Genomic DNA, 15,270 nt, shown 5'->3' with positions numbered 1-15,270 from the left:
TGAGAAAGGTCTTTTGTTGCTTAGAGGTTGCCTTGGGTTCTTTTGTGATTTTTAGGGACTATTATATGCTCTACTCTTGGCGTGATCTTTGTAGGTCAGCTATTCATGGGGAGGGTAATAATGTTCTTTTGGCACTCAGAGACGTGTTATTGGAGCATTTTCCTCAATAAGTAATGAACAGGTCTAATACTTTTGATCCATTAGTTTGATTTCCTTCTCCTTATCTACTTTTAGGACTTGTGTGAAAATCTGATGTAGTTCTGGGTCAAATATAAGTAGAAGTATGGAAAATTCAGAAGGGCTCACAAACCTTTAAGCATCGCCGTACAGGAGAAACTTGATGTCACCACCAGGATTACAAAAATGTCAGCTGGGAGATGTTTATATGTATTCAGCATAGGAAGATCTTCATCAATAAAACAACTACAAGCTTGTTCTATATTTCAGTTGGGTGCAATAGTCCAAATATGGATGTGATTTGATGGAAGATGGAAGAACAAACGTTTAGTGTTCACCTCTGAAGAACTCTAATGAAGTCTAATGCATAAATGTCATCTTCAACTAGATATGTTAATAGCATCTATAGGGTTGTAGAAGAAAGGAAGAAACTAAAACCGTTTTCAGTAACACTTTCAGAAGTACCCGCTTAGATGATTCCTTAGAGATGTGTTCACCTCATTGCCCATTGTCGACAGCAGTTTCGGCAACGTCCTAGAATGGGTTACGTGTCCTGTTTCTACAGAAAGTCATTAGGAAACATAATATACCTTACTGTTCATATGTCTTAGTTTATGACTGTTGGGTTATTGAGGTTTACTGTGCTATACGGATAATGCTTGTTTAACATATGATATCTTAGTCTTGCAGTAGGTGAGAAAAAGCCTGTAAAACTCCGGTAGGGCAGGAGCAAAGCACTGGTATCTATGCCTATGTTAAGGAATATTGCAGAATTGAATTATATATATTTAGAGGGTTCCTCTCATGGAACAGATGCATTATAAGCAAGAGCAAATGCCAGAGGCCTGTAGAAGTACTAGCTCCTGAGTTCCAAGGTAAAATCACCTACTGTACACTGATGAAGGGCAAATACCCTGAAACAGCTGTCTGTACATGGAGTCTGGCTTTGCTTTTAATTCCCAGTCATTGTTACAAGGCTTGTATAAAGAGTCTAACTTTGGCTTGAAGGAATGTTGCCTTCCAGTAGGTGGCACTGTGGAGGATTTATTCCATCTCCCTTATTTGCATTAAAGGGGTTGTCCCGCGACAGCAAGTGGGGTTAAACACTTCTGTATGGCCATATTAATGCACTTTGTAATATACATCGTGCATTAAATATTGGCCATACAGAAGTTATACACTTACCCCCTCCGGTGCTGGCGTCCCTGTCTCCATGGCGACGACTAAACTTCTTCTCTGGTCGCACGAACAGTCGCGCTTGCGCACTGAAGATTCCTCTTCTGGATGGTCCGGGCTCACGAGCTGCGTCCTGGCTCCCCCCCCTTCTCAGCGTCATCGCGTAGCTCCGCCCTCTGTCCCATGGTGCCGATCAGCCAATGAGGTGGCTGTAATCGGCAGTGGAGCTCAGACTGGAGAAGAGCATCCATGGTGCACCATGGGAGAAGACCCGCAGTGCACCATGGGAGAAGACCAGCGGTGCGCCTTGGGAAATGACGGCGACCATCTTGGAAGAAGATTTTTATAACTTCATGAAACAGCTTCATGGTGAGTAGAAACGCTCTAAAAAAACGATTTACATGGGTAGTTTGTGATGCTTGCTTAACATGGGGGACTGGGGTGTAAAAAATTTTTCGTTTTGGCTGCGGGACAACCCCTTTAAGGTAAAATCTGCAACAGCGCCCCTACCAACCATGTGCCATTTATATGTGGCAGAGAGGTCTTTTGACTTCCTCAGGGCCCACATGCAATTCTGCACCCCTGGAAGTATGGTTATATCTGTAAGCAGTGGTGCTGTATAAAGTTTCACAATTGCTGCGCAGCAACAAAACCGCTAAGTGCATGTTGGTTTTGCTACTAACTCCGTTAGGATGCTTTCAAACCTGCACTGGCGGTTCCGCTTTCCTGCTCCGTTCGGGGAGTAGCTGTACAGCACCATCTCTGGATAGAACCGAGAGAGATCTCTCTCACTCCCCCCCCCCCCCACCCCACCCCTCGCCGCCCCCCTCGAGATGAGAGATGCTCGCTCGAGTAACTGCTGTATCCGAGCATGCTCACTCATCTCCAATCAGTATCTATTATTCCCTATTGGGAAAAAAAAAGTCACATGTGACCTAAATAGGAAAATTTTCAATGCTCAGATGGTTGCCCAAGCCTAAAGGGGCTGTAACAGAATTACAAGTTATCCCCTATCCACAGGATAGGGGATAACTTGCTGAATGTTGAAGGTCTCACCACTGAGCCCCCCCCCCCCCCCCCACTGATCCTGATAACAGTTCTTCATGGTGATGTCACTGCGGGTGGGAGAAGCGTCCTTACAGTGATGATAAGAGAGGGAGATGTCACCCGCAGTGACATCACCGTGAATGGAGCACTGGTGGCATTCCATGCATTTCAATGAGGCTGACCAAAACACCGGAGAACTTGCTACTCGGCTACCTTTTAGGTCCCACTGAAAATAAATGGAGCAGCACTACTGTTCCTTCATTCATTCTCCTCCATACTGCGTGGAGTGCAGTAAGCCTGCAGTGAGGAGGACAGAGACATGGGACACCCATTCTTGGGATTGGTGGGGGTCTAAGTGGTAAGACCCCCACTGATCAGTACTTTATCCCTTAACCTGTGGATAGGGGATAACTTGTAATTCTGATACAACCCCTTCAAAAGGTAATAAACAAAATAATTTCGGTTTTTGAAGAGATTTTTTAAATAAATTAGATGAAGACAATAGAGTTATAAGTAATGAACATCAGTAGATTGTTGGATTTGAGAAATAAAGGGTTGAGTAAAAATGTGCCAGGGAACAATTATTGATGATGATGATGATATTACGATGAAGGTAATGAGATGATGAAGTCATGGGGATGAGATTTATACATTTTTCTAAATGTTTTTTATTTTCTCATTCTGGTCGGCACAAACTGCGCTCAATTTTAATGCAATAAAACACAATAATAATGTCATTATGTTTGCTCATTTCTTGGCACGGGGCTGTTTTATCTTTGTTGTCTTAGATTACAATGGAGGATGAATTAAATTATTTTATAATATATCTGATGCCAGCCATGCACCTAGGCAACTGTCAATTAAGTCACTAAGAATAAGAGATGTTACTAGGATATAAGAAAGAAAGTAATACCGTATATATTGATTCTTCTTCAGCATATTGATAATTGTTATGACAATATGTCTTTTCCACACACTGTCCAAAGCTTAAAAATCTTTTCCAGGCATTTGAATAGCTTTTTTTCTCAATATTGCCTCAATTTTCACCAAAAGAGGTCATTTATTGATCTGTGAGAGAGTCAGCAGACTAGTGCTCCAAACTACAGGATTTCTTTAGGGCAGGGGTCCCCAACTCCAGTCCTCAGGGACCACCAACAGGTCATGTTTTCAGGATATCCTATGGTAAGAACACCTGTGGCAATGTCTGAGGCACCGACAATAATTACATCACCTGTGCAACACTGAGGAAATCCTGAAAATATGACCTGTTGGCGGTCCCTGAGGACTGGAGTTGGGGAACACTGCTTTAGGGAGATGGCTAAAGGATGATATGTAGGTGAATGGAATTGTAAAAGGAGGGACTTACCTGGAGTGCTCGTCGGGAAGACAGGCGTCCACACCGTCAGTCCGAGAAGGCTTGATAATGTGTTCCGAAGAGCAAGATCCCTAGTCCATTGGGAGAGCGCCAGGGGAAGAGCCCACAGGTGGGAAAACCTTGGTTAGAACACAGTGGACAAAGTGGAGAAGGACCCGGCGCTCCTGTGCTCTTAGGATGGTGTAGAGAATATAATTGAAGTGAAGAGTAGAACTTACTTTGTAGAGGAGCCCTATCGGCAAACAGGACTCCTCTAAATCCAGGATCCAAATCCAAATCTAAATCCAAAGAACCAAGGAAAGTCCTGGGAGATTTCAACTTTTTATTGATGGAAAGACCAGCAAGTGCAGACACAGGCAACAAAGGAGGGAAAACCGGTGGAGTGCAACGTGTTTCGGAGCAGAACAAGCTTAGTATGCACTAAACTCCAACTGGGGGGGCTGCTTATTACTGGGGGGGCTGCTTACTACTGGGTGAACTGCTAATTACTGGGGGGAGGGCTGCTAATTACTGGGGGGGCTGGTTATTACTGGGGGGAGGATGCTTATTTCGGGGGAGATACATTATATGCTGCCCTATGTGTGAGTGGGGGGGAGATAAATTATATGCTGCCCTATGTGTGTGCTGGGGGGGAGATAAATTATATGCTGCCCTATGTGTGTTCTGGGGGGGAGATAAATTATATGCTGCCCTATGTGTGTGCTGGGGGGAGGAGATAAATTATATGCTGCCCTATGTGTGTGCTGGGGGGAGATAAATTATATGCTGCCCTATGTGTGTGCTGGGGGGAGGAGATAAATTATATGCTGCCCTATGTGTGTGCTGGGGGGGGGGAGATAAATTATATGCTGCCCTATGTGTGTGCTGGGGGGAGGAGATAAATTATATGCTACCCTATGTGTGTGCTGGGGGTGGGGGGAGATAAATTATATACAGCCCTATGTGTGTGCTGGGGGGGTATGTTATACTGCCCTATGTGTGTACTGCCAGGACATTCTAAATGTCATAATTAAAGGGGTTGTCCCGCGGCAGCAAGTGGGTCTATACACTTCTGTATGGCCATATTAATGCACTTTGTAATGTACATTGTGCATTAATTATGAGCCATACAGAAGTTATCAAAAGTTTTATACTTACCTGCTCCGTTGCTGGCGTCCTCGTCTCCATGGTGCCGTCTAATTTTCGGCCTCCGATGGCCAAATTAGCCGCGCTTGCGCAGTCCGGGTCTTCTGCTGTCTTCAATGGGGCCGCTCGTGCAGAATGCCGGCTCCGTGTAGCTCCGCCCCGTCACGTGCCGATTCCAGCCAATCAGGAGGCTGGAATCGGCAATGGACCGCACAGAAGAGCTGCGGTCCACGGAGGGAGCAGACCCCGGCGGCCATCTTCAGCAGGTGAGTATGAAGACGCCGGACCGCCGGGATTCAGGTAAGCACTCTCCGGTTTGTTTTTTTAACCCCTGCATCGGGGTTGTCTCGCGCCGAACGGGGGGGGGGGTTAAAAAAAAAAAAACCGGTTTCGGCGTGGGACAACCCCTTTAAATAAGTATGCACTAAACTCCAACCCCTTCATAACCCCGCCCCATATAACCAAAGCCCCGCCCATGTCCCGCCCAACCCTGCCGGGCCTTGTAAAAATGTTCTTGCTTGAAGCCGGTCCCTGGTGCCAAAAAGGTTGGGGACCACTGCTCTACACCATCCTAAGAGCACAGGAGTATGGGGTCCTTCTCCACTTTGTACACTATTTATTGGTCTCTAACCCTGAAATTTCAAGAAAACACAATGAAGAAAATGTTGTCAATCGGGGCTCAATTAATGTTGCTAGGGGTTCCATCACACCCCAGGGTCTCAAAACCCACCTGACCCTCTACTGTACCCAGCGATCAATCGCTGAGCTCTGTTATTGGCTGCAGCCTGTATGCCGTCCTGTAGACTGTGCAGGACTGTAGCTGTGAACAGAGACCGGAGCGGAGGACCGAGCACCGGCACCAGGAGAGGCGAGTATACCGCTAACTGTTATTGTACTGCATGGGGAAGGGGTTGAGCCGAGACCTTACAACTCAGACAACCCCTTTAAGTCGTTGTAACTAATAGAGTGTAGCCTTCTTTTTCTCGCCTAGAGCAGATTGTAATTATGTTAGAATGTCATATTCCATGACGCATTGTTATATAATCCTGTTAATTGTTTTTTTTTTGTCAAACCCATTTGTTTCAAATCTATTTAGTATTCAATAGTAAATACTGCAAATTGTGTCTTTGTGTCTCTGTGGTTTTTGTCCAATGCTAAACCCTTGTGTAACACCTCGGCCTCATTACATGTGCTTAGCATTTCAGCTGAGATCTTGGCTTCCTAGTATTTCCACAAGGGGTCAGCATCAGACTGGAGTTCCTGGGCCCCTACAGGGAATTATGATGCTGAGGGCCCATATTACATCTACATGGAACAAGTACATAACCACTTAATTTCAATGTAATGTTTGCCGTTTTCATTGAACACACAAGACATTTCATCAAAAAGGTCTAATAGAGAAGGTTTTTGTGAATCAACTCAATAAATAGACCCCAGTGGCAAGTGATTGGCTTCTAAGTCAACAGCAAATGGGGTTTAATCTACCCCATTGAATTGAAGGCCCATTATTGTGTCAGAGTCTGGACCCACCAGATGATGAACAAGTACTCTGGAAGGCTAGTTCAACCCTTAAAGGGATATTCAGGACCAAGACAATTTTTGTACCTTACCACTGCCCTAGGTAATTAAGCATGTTGGTCGCACACATTTACTTTAAATTATAGGCTGATCAGTGTCTTTTCTGCCCGGTCACGTGGTCCCAGCCGCGCTCAGTTTACCTTCTTCCACTGATGTCATGTCCACTGTTCACAGCCCTGTCCATCTTCAGGTAACATCAGCTTCCATGTTAATCACAAGGGTGGAAGGACAGGATCAGATTCTGCATTGTGAGGGGAGCTGGGATGTTCCATGGGCCATGGCTATATCAGGCTCAGTCCCCATAATGCCTTGCTCTGGCTTCAGCACAAGGCACCATGGGCACCGAACCAGAAATAGCCAAAGACAGTAGTTGTGGCAGTAAACAGACCTGGTGATCAGAAGGGAGTGGCGCTAGCTATCTAAAGGTGATCTGGGGGCCCTGTGGGTGAAAGAGCAAACACGGGGACTCCTTTTCTAAAATTTGCACTCAGAAGACCCCTTTGATGTTGTACTATTCCAGAGTCTCATCTAGAATGAACCTATAAGGGCCTTTCAAATGGAGGGATTTTTTTTGCATTCTGCACCTTATCCCTTTCCAATCCACTGTCTGACATCTGAAGACATTCTGATTGAAGGCTGTACAGCTGCGATGTCGGAAGACGCCCGTCAGAGTACTCTTACTGCATATTACTGGCCGCTCTGTTGTCGGGGACCTCTCCAGCATGTTCTATATCGCAGTACTGGCTCTAGCCAGCACATGGCGCCATTGTATAATAGCAGAAAGAGAAAAACCCCTAGGAGACCCTGAATCCAAAATTGGATTGCAAAGGGTTAATCTACCACTGCGAATTCCATACCAAAATCTGCAAGTCTCATTGGAGATTTTGATGCAGAATTGCCAGCATAAGTAAACCATTGCCATTTTGCATGAAAACCTGCACTGAGACGTGCAGACCTTGGTGAGGAATTTAGTGCAGCATTCAGTACAAAATGTGGAAAACTTCCGCCCATGTAAGGGCCAGTTTTGCGGGGTTTTAGCACAGCAATGCAGATTTATTCACCATTCAGAGTCTTTGGAAAGCTGATTGGCAGACTCTGTATACACTGTACTGTTTGTAACCCAACATCAGTACTATTGTTGGGAAGCTAGGGGTTTGACAGGGCTTGCATGGAGGAATGCTGCTGTCATGCCCCTAGCTCCCGATTGTCTGAATTGCAGAAGGTCCTTGAAGGTCTTAGCAGCATCTGTATGGATTTTTGGCTGGCCTGGAGGGTTAGGGTTCATTTTCCAGTGAGGCTTACATTATTAACTCTAAATGCTTCCATGTTACAGCTGTGTTAATGTGGAAGCGTTTAGAGGTAATAATGTAAGACTAACCCTAACCCTCTAGCCCAGCCAAACAACAATACAGATGCTGCTGCTGATATCACTGTCCCTGGAGCAGGCCAGGCAGGTCTCCAGAGAACGGCGGCCACGGAGCAGAGGATGAGCAGGCAGCACCCCCGGCCTCATCCTCTAAACTCCCGGCTGCCACAAACTTTTGTCCTCTCTCAGCCCAAATGTTCCCAGCAGCGGCCAACGACCAGGGACAAACGCTCAGAGCCTCAGAGGCTTCGAGGACCTGTGACGGACAGGGAAAAGTCATCAAATCCCGGGCTGCTAGGACGGTCCAGACCTGCTAGAGTCCCGGGGAAAGTGACAACTGAGACAGAGCAGGGGGTGGTAAATCATGGCCGACAGTCAGGAGGTGGAAAGCGGGGGAAAGACTGCCCACTGCCGGGAGAAGAGGAGCCGGCACCAGAGGAAGAGGGGGGCACAGGGACGAAGAGGGGTACAGACAGTGGATGGGGGGACGGGGCATAGTAGTAAAGAGGGGCACGGGAGAAGGGGGAACAGAGAGTACATAGGAGGAGGAACAGGAGAAGGGAGGACGCAGAGGAAAGAGGCGGCGCAGGAGAGGTACTGGCCACAATACAGCCAATTGGGAGCTGGGGGCGTTCCTCCATTGAAGGGCTGTCAAACCCCTAGCTTCCAGTGGTGACAAGGTATAATAGTACCCCCAACATCTTATTAAATGTGAAGCAGACTCGTTTAATATATTAAAGCTAAATTCAAGAAAATAAGCTGATAATTTAGGGAGAACATGGCTCAAAACATTTTTTTTTACATGTCACTTTGTGGCAAGTAAGTAACAACAGGCGTTTTGAAATACTGCAATGTCTTATCTCTTTATCTCAAACTACATTTCAAAGCTGTCTACGTCACATGCCTTGCTGCTGCCAGATAGCTGAAATCCATTTAGAGGGCATTTCAAGGAAAAACATGGAAACTAACCATTTTCAATTACACATCGTTGTTGGTGATATTAGAAAAATGCAGCCTTCACTAAGTGGCTGAGAGCTAATATTTAACTTCGCACGTCCCACATTTAGTTTCAGAACCTAAATATAACGACGCACCCTGCAGAGAGTATACATCTTTTGTAGACAGGAAATGCTAGACTTATTGGCATCTTGATGCTGAGAATTAGAAGTTAAGGTGTTAAAATGTTTAAGGGATTTTACAGACAGCACCCACTATCAGTGCCGAGATACACCGGGGTCGGAGTGGAAGTCGTTGCTCCGACCCCTGCGTAGTGACCGGCGCTTGTAATTGCAGGCGCAGCTCCCATTGATGTCAATGAGAGTGAAGCTGGCACATGTACTAACTGTGCTGATGGCTAACGACAGCAATCAAGTTGATGGACAGGGTCCGAAACAGCGGACTCCCATCCATCAACTATTGATGACCGACCTAGAGGATAGCTCATCAGCAGAAAGGAGAGGGCAGAAAACCCATTTAAACATTTGGAATTGGTTGCAGAATGTTTTCACACTGGAAGAAATCTGCTGCAGATTCAGGTCATCCTGTAGACTTTTGACTCTGCAGCATGCTCAGTCGCGGAAATGTGACAGATGTTCACTGTGAGTTTCATTCATAGCACGGCTCAATCCACAACAAAGTCATGTGCAGATTTAATTGCAGAATTTGGTGCACGAATTTAGGCCAACATAGGTTCACGCTCCTCTACTGAGGTTTGATCGTAACAAGTGAAGATATTTAATTTTGTCCAGTGGCAAAAGAAATTTCAGAGGTTGCAGCCCCACCTGGATCCTTGTTACTACTAGAGATGAGCGAGTATACTCGCTAAGGCACATTACTCGAGCGAGTAGTGCCTTAGCCGAGTATCGCCCTGCTCGTCTCTAAAGATTCGGGGGCCGGCGCGGGTGACAGGTGAGTTGCGGCGGGGAGCGGGGGGAGAGAGGGAGAGAGAGATCTCCCCTCCGTTCCCCCCCGCTCTCCCCCGCCGCTCCCCGCCCCCCGAATCTTTAGAGACGAGCGGGGAGATACTCGGCTAAGGCACTACTCGCTCATCTCTAGTTACCGCCTAAGTGAAAATGTGTCTCTTTTTAAACTTTTTTTTTTAACTATGTAATATTCTAAGAACTGAAAAGACCGGATTGCCGGATTGCACCCTACATGTGTACTTTTTAGAGAATGGCAGGAATGGTAACCAAGATGATAATGATTACATTTAAAAACTTTACAGATGTACAGACTTTCCTAAAAAACAAACAATAGAATAGTTAAAGGCTAACTAAACTTTTTACAAACTTTTGATATGTCAGAAGTTTTGTTCAGTGGGGTCCAGTTGGTGGAATCGGGCATAGAGTGGGTGCTAAGAGTCAGGCCTGGGATCAGAACAAGAGATCGGAGAGCAGTATGGAGATGACACAGGGTAAAACAAGAAAGCCACACGAATAGCCTAATGTTTCCCCAGATTGTACATAACGCTCTGTTGGTTGCAATGCCATGTTATCAGTAGATAAGCAACATCCATAATGGTGTATTCACATGTGGCATGGCTGACTGGATGCAGTTTAGCATTTTCTTGAAACAGTTTCTTTTTATAAAGCCATCAATCACAGAAAGAAAAGCTAATTCTGAATAGATTATTAGTAGAGATGAGCGAGCCTGCTCAGATAAAGCAGTTACTCGAGTGAGCATGGCTCTTCTTGAGTAACTGCATTCTCGTCCGAGCAGGCTCGGGGGGGCGGGGAGGGGAGCGGGGGGGGGGGGGGGGAGAGTGAGAGAGATCTCTCTCTTGCCCCCCCCCCCCCGCTACCCACTGCCGCCCTCCGCTCACCCCCGCCACCCCCCTGAGCCTGCTCGGATGAGAATGCAGTTATTCGACAGGAGCGATGCTCGCTCGAGTAACTGCCTTATCCGAGTGTGCTCGCTCATCTCTAATTATTAACACATCCGTATGGTGGATTAAAAGGACAAAATAGACAATCCTGTTTCATTAGCAGGGTTTCCCAGCGATTAGCTGAGATCTGCAGACAAACCCAGTAGCAAGTGTTCAATTTTCCTGCCAAAATGCCAATACCAACTACTCCTGATTAGTAGTCATCTTTCGGGCCTTGTCCATTCTATTATTTAAACATCTGACAACTTATATCCACATTGGCGCAGATTTACTATTCAAAATACAACAGTTTGGTGTCACATTTACTATTTGTTTTTAGACCCTTTCGATGCTTTTCCCAGCTGGTCCTAAAAGGGGTGTGGCTTTGTAAAAAGGGGCCAAGGCCTAAATTGTGCCTAAAATTGCGTCAAGTTGTACCAAAAATTTGGCACAATTTTTAGTGTAAACTAAGCCAACTAGTAAGTGGTATAAATTTAGACTAGACTATGTTAAAATTCAACATTTTCGTTCCACTTCTCTCAATTGAATCCAACTTTGGCTAAAAAAATTAATGCCTTGTAAAGGCTGATAAATGTGTCAAAAGTCAAGCCAGATAACCTAAATGCCATCGACCTCTGGCGTAACTATAGAGGGTGCAGGGGATGCGGTTGCACCCGGGCCCAGGAGCCTTGGGGGCCCATAAGGCCTCTCTTCTCCATATAGGGAGCCCAGTACTATGAATAAAGCATTATAGTTGGGGGCCCTGTTACAGGTTTTACATCGGGGCCCGGGAGCTTCAAATTACACCTCTGCCATCGACTGATATAATTAGAACTTCACTACTTCTATTGTTCCATTTAGCTTATGTGTTTCTGTATATATTCATCCTATTTGTTATAATGTTTAGAATTCTTATGTTTTAATTGTTATTAAGGCAGTTTTGACTTCACAAGAATACTGCTTCTCGGCTAGAGTTTCTTTTTGTCTGAGTCCAGTGTTCATAATTTCTGGGATAGTGTCTTTGATGGATAGTGTCTTTGATGGATAGTGTCTTTTTTCAGCTTTACAATCATGTTATGGTACTATGTTGCATGATAATAGTCATTTTTCTACTTTATATCCCCATTTCCTCCAGATTACGTCCTCCTGTGTGCATCTGTCTCTCAGTGACTGCATAAGCCTAGTCTATTAACAGGCCCAACAGTTGTGGTCGCATAAATTAAATTAGATTGTGGCCAGAGAACAGGACACGGAGGCTCCTTTCATGAATCCAGAAGTAGATATGGATGGCAGCCCATAGTCCTGGCTAAGGGTCCTTTTACACAGGATGACTGTCCAGTGCTTAAAGGGGTTATCCCACTTCTGTCTGTTTTGTGGGAGGAAGCAAACAGCTCTGTATATTGCGCAGTGGCCGAGGTTGGTACTGCCGATTGAGTCCTATTAAAGTGAATGGAACTCAGCGTGCAGTACCTGCCTGGGCCACTACACTATGTACGGAGCTTCCTGCAGCAAAACAGATAGAAGTGGGACAACCCCTTCGAGCACCCAATAGTTGTCCCAATAATTATTAGTCCTGTCCATTCATACAGGCGATTAACTGAATGATAATCGGTCAGTGTAGAAGGACCCTAGCTTGGAGAGACACATGGTTGAACTATGGACTGGCATTCAAGTGAACAGAACATAAGGTAGTAATGTGCACAGAACACATTACTAGACTGGTGAAGAGGAGGTTTGTGGAGGCATTAGGCTGTAGCCTCATGATCGACCAGTTTTTGCTTCTTCAGCACATATTTTGCTTTATGGATATTTTGCATTGTGAAATATTTCTCTATTTTAGTTTATTGGGTAATATGGAGCTTTGTGTGCAGAAATCCTCTTTTCCTTTCTTCCCATCCTATTTGGCTATAAACATCTAATCACTGATGTAGCAATGAAGCAGAGAGGAAATGTCTAAAGGGATATTATTTTTTTCCTTGAGATCCTGTCTGCGCCTGCAGATATTTCTCTCTCGGAGTGGAGAACATAAAGATAAGTCACAGAACTCGAGTAAAAGGTTTCAGATGCCTATTACTCAAGAAAACAGAGTTGTGCTAATTATTAATTCATAACTTATGAGCTGCACGGAGCACGAAGATTAGCATGGAATCCTCCGCTTACCGACAACCTCATCCACTAAGAAAAAGAGACTGACACCAAATGTGGATGAATAAGGCCGCAGTATTTATTAACGGGGTTTTTAACACTTGGGGAATAAAATAACCAATAAACAACATCACTTTAATAAAACTTCTGTCTTAAAGACACAATATATCACCAAAAACAGTCCCCAAGTACACCTGTCCACCCGCCTAATGCGGGCGACAATCCCCCATTAACAATACCGTGACAACTAGAGATGAGCGAGCATACTCACTAAGGGCAATTAGTCGAGCGAGCATTGTCCTTAGCAAGTACCTGCCCGCTCAGAAGAAAAGATTCGGGTGTCGGCGGCGGGGGGGGGGGGGGGGGCGGGAAGTGGTGGGGGAGAGCAGGGAGGAACAGAGGTGAGATCTTTCTCTCTCCCTCCCGCTCCCCCCTGCTCACTCCCGCAACTCACTGCTCACCCGCGCCGGCACCCGAATCTTTTCTTCCGAGCAGGCAGGTACTCACTAAGGACAATGCTCGCTCGACTAATTGCCCTTAGTGAGTATACTCGCTTATCTCTAGCGACAGCCTAAGGGAGGGAGGGTGGGAAGCTGCTTCTCTCAGCCAAAGGTGGCCCCTCCACCTCTGCTGTTACCTAAATCACCTCTGGTAAGGCCCCGCCTGCCCCACCTGCTCCAATCCACATCTGCTGCCAGGCTCTCTGCTCCTGTCTGGCAACCGGGTGAGTTTTCCTGCCGCTTTCACCATCCAATCCATGGCTGGCATTACCTCAACCATCACTGGGCAGAATATCCTTTTTTCCAAGTCCCTCTCATCTACACCTAACACTACCATATAATCTAAAGCACAGCCATCTTATCTCGCTCCCTGATTCCATGAGGCTCTCAATCCTAATTGTCTTTCAAGCCTTATATGCAGAGGCGTAACTTGAAGCTTCTGGGCCCGATGCAAAACCTGTAACAGGCCCCCAACTATAATGGTTTATTCATAGTACTGGGCTCCCAATATGGAGAAGAGAGGCCTTATGGGCCCCCTAAGGCTCCTGGGTCCGGGTGCAATCGCATCCCCTGCATCCCGTATAATTACGCCCCTGCTTATATGGAATCCTATGCTTACCTATAACCCTATCCACTATTAAAATAGAGACTAACACCAAATTTGGATGAATAAGGCCGCAGTATTCATTAACGGGTTGTTTAACACTTGGAGAATAAAATAGCCAATAAACAACATCACTTTAATATAACTTCTGTCTTAAACACACAATATATCACCAAAAACAGTCCCCAAGTACACCTGTCCACCCGACTAATGCGGGCGACAATCCTCCACCAGGCCATGACATCTGCTAATGGCATGCCCCCCCTTCCCCAAGAAACCGCAGCCTCCTCAATCATGGATTGTAAATTTAAATTAAAAATATCTAACCCAATTGTGGACAGATGAACCAAATCACTCCTAAAAAAAACCTTTCACGAAACCCTCCAGGTCTATGTGCCTAAATGAAGACCACCCAGCCCAAGAATGACCTTCTCTATCGCCTGATTCACCCGTTGCAAATCTTCTCAATATACCGGAATTTCGGCAATGTCCACATTAAACGAGGGACAATTTCTGAGAATACCAGCACAGTGCGAGGAAATCTATCCTGAATACTCCCCAACCCCCGCTTCATCTCATGTCATTACCCCCTACGTTTATGGTCAAAATGTCTGGACAAGGCCAAGTAGATTCCCTGTGAAGCAGCTCCACCATCAACCCGCCCCATCGCATACCTCTATTTCCAGTCCAATATATCTCAAACTGTTCCTTGTCCAGTCCCAAATGATCAGAGTTACAGTTCCGTAGCCCTTTTCCAAGCCCAGAAAATAAAAGAAGGTCCAACAATCCAGACCACTTTCCTCTTATAACCTGAAACGAAAACATAAGTTAGAACACCATACTATCAGGGTGGACATAAAACTTAAACCTGGATGACCCCCATCTTCCCAATTGCTTGATCTTTTCGTCGCTGAGGCCACACCCCTGCGCCTCCATGGCTGCTCCAATACGAAAGGAATGTGCTGTGATATGAAACTTCTCACAACCTAATAGCTTTAAAGATTTCTTCAAAACCATATTAAACTGGAATCAGGATAAGGTCCTCATGAACCAACAGCGAACCCGGCGCCAGCGGGCGCAGAGCCATAAACGCCTGTAAGTTCCTGACCAGATGCAAATTTACCTACAAATTAGTAAATACCCGAATTTATACACCCTTTCCCACTTTATCTGTTTTTGTCACTAAGAACTCTTACCAAACTCGCCATGGTCTGAAACATCTGAACACAATAAAGGGGAAAGGGCAGTTCTGGATTCTGCTACAAACTCCCCCCATCCTCAAAGCCCCAAAGTAGGCAAACAGAAAAGCACACT

The sequence above is a fragment of the Eleutherodactylus coqui genome, chromosome 10, assembly GCF_035609145.1.
Source record: "Eleutherodactylus coqui strain aEleCoq1 chromosome 10, aEleCoq1.hap1, whole genome shotgun sequence".
NCBI classification, from domain to species: Eukaryota; Metazoa; Chordata; class Amphibia; order Anura; family Eleutherodactylidae; genus Eleutherodactylus; species Eleutherodactylus coqui.
This window is presented reverse-complemented; position numbering follows the sequence as displayed.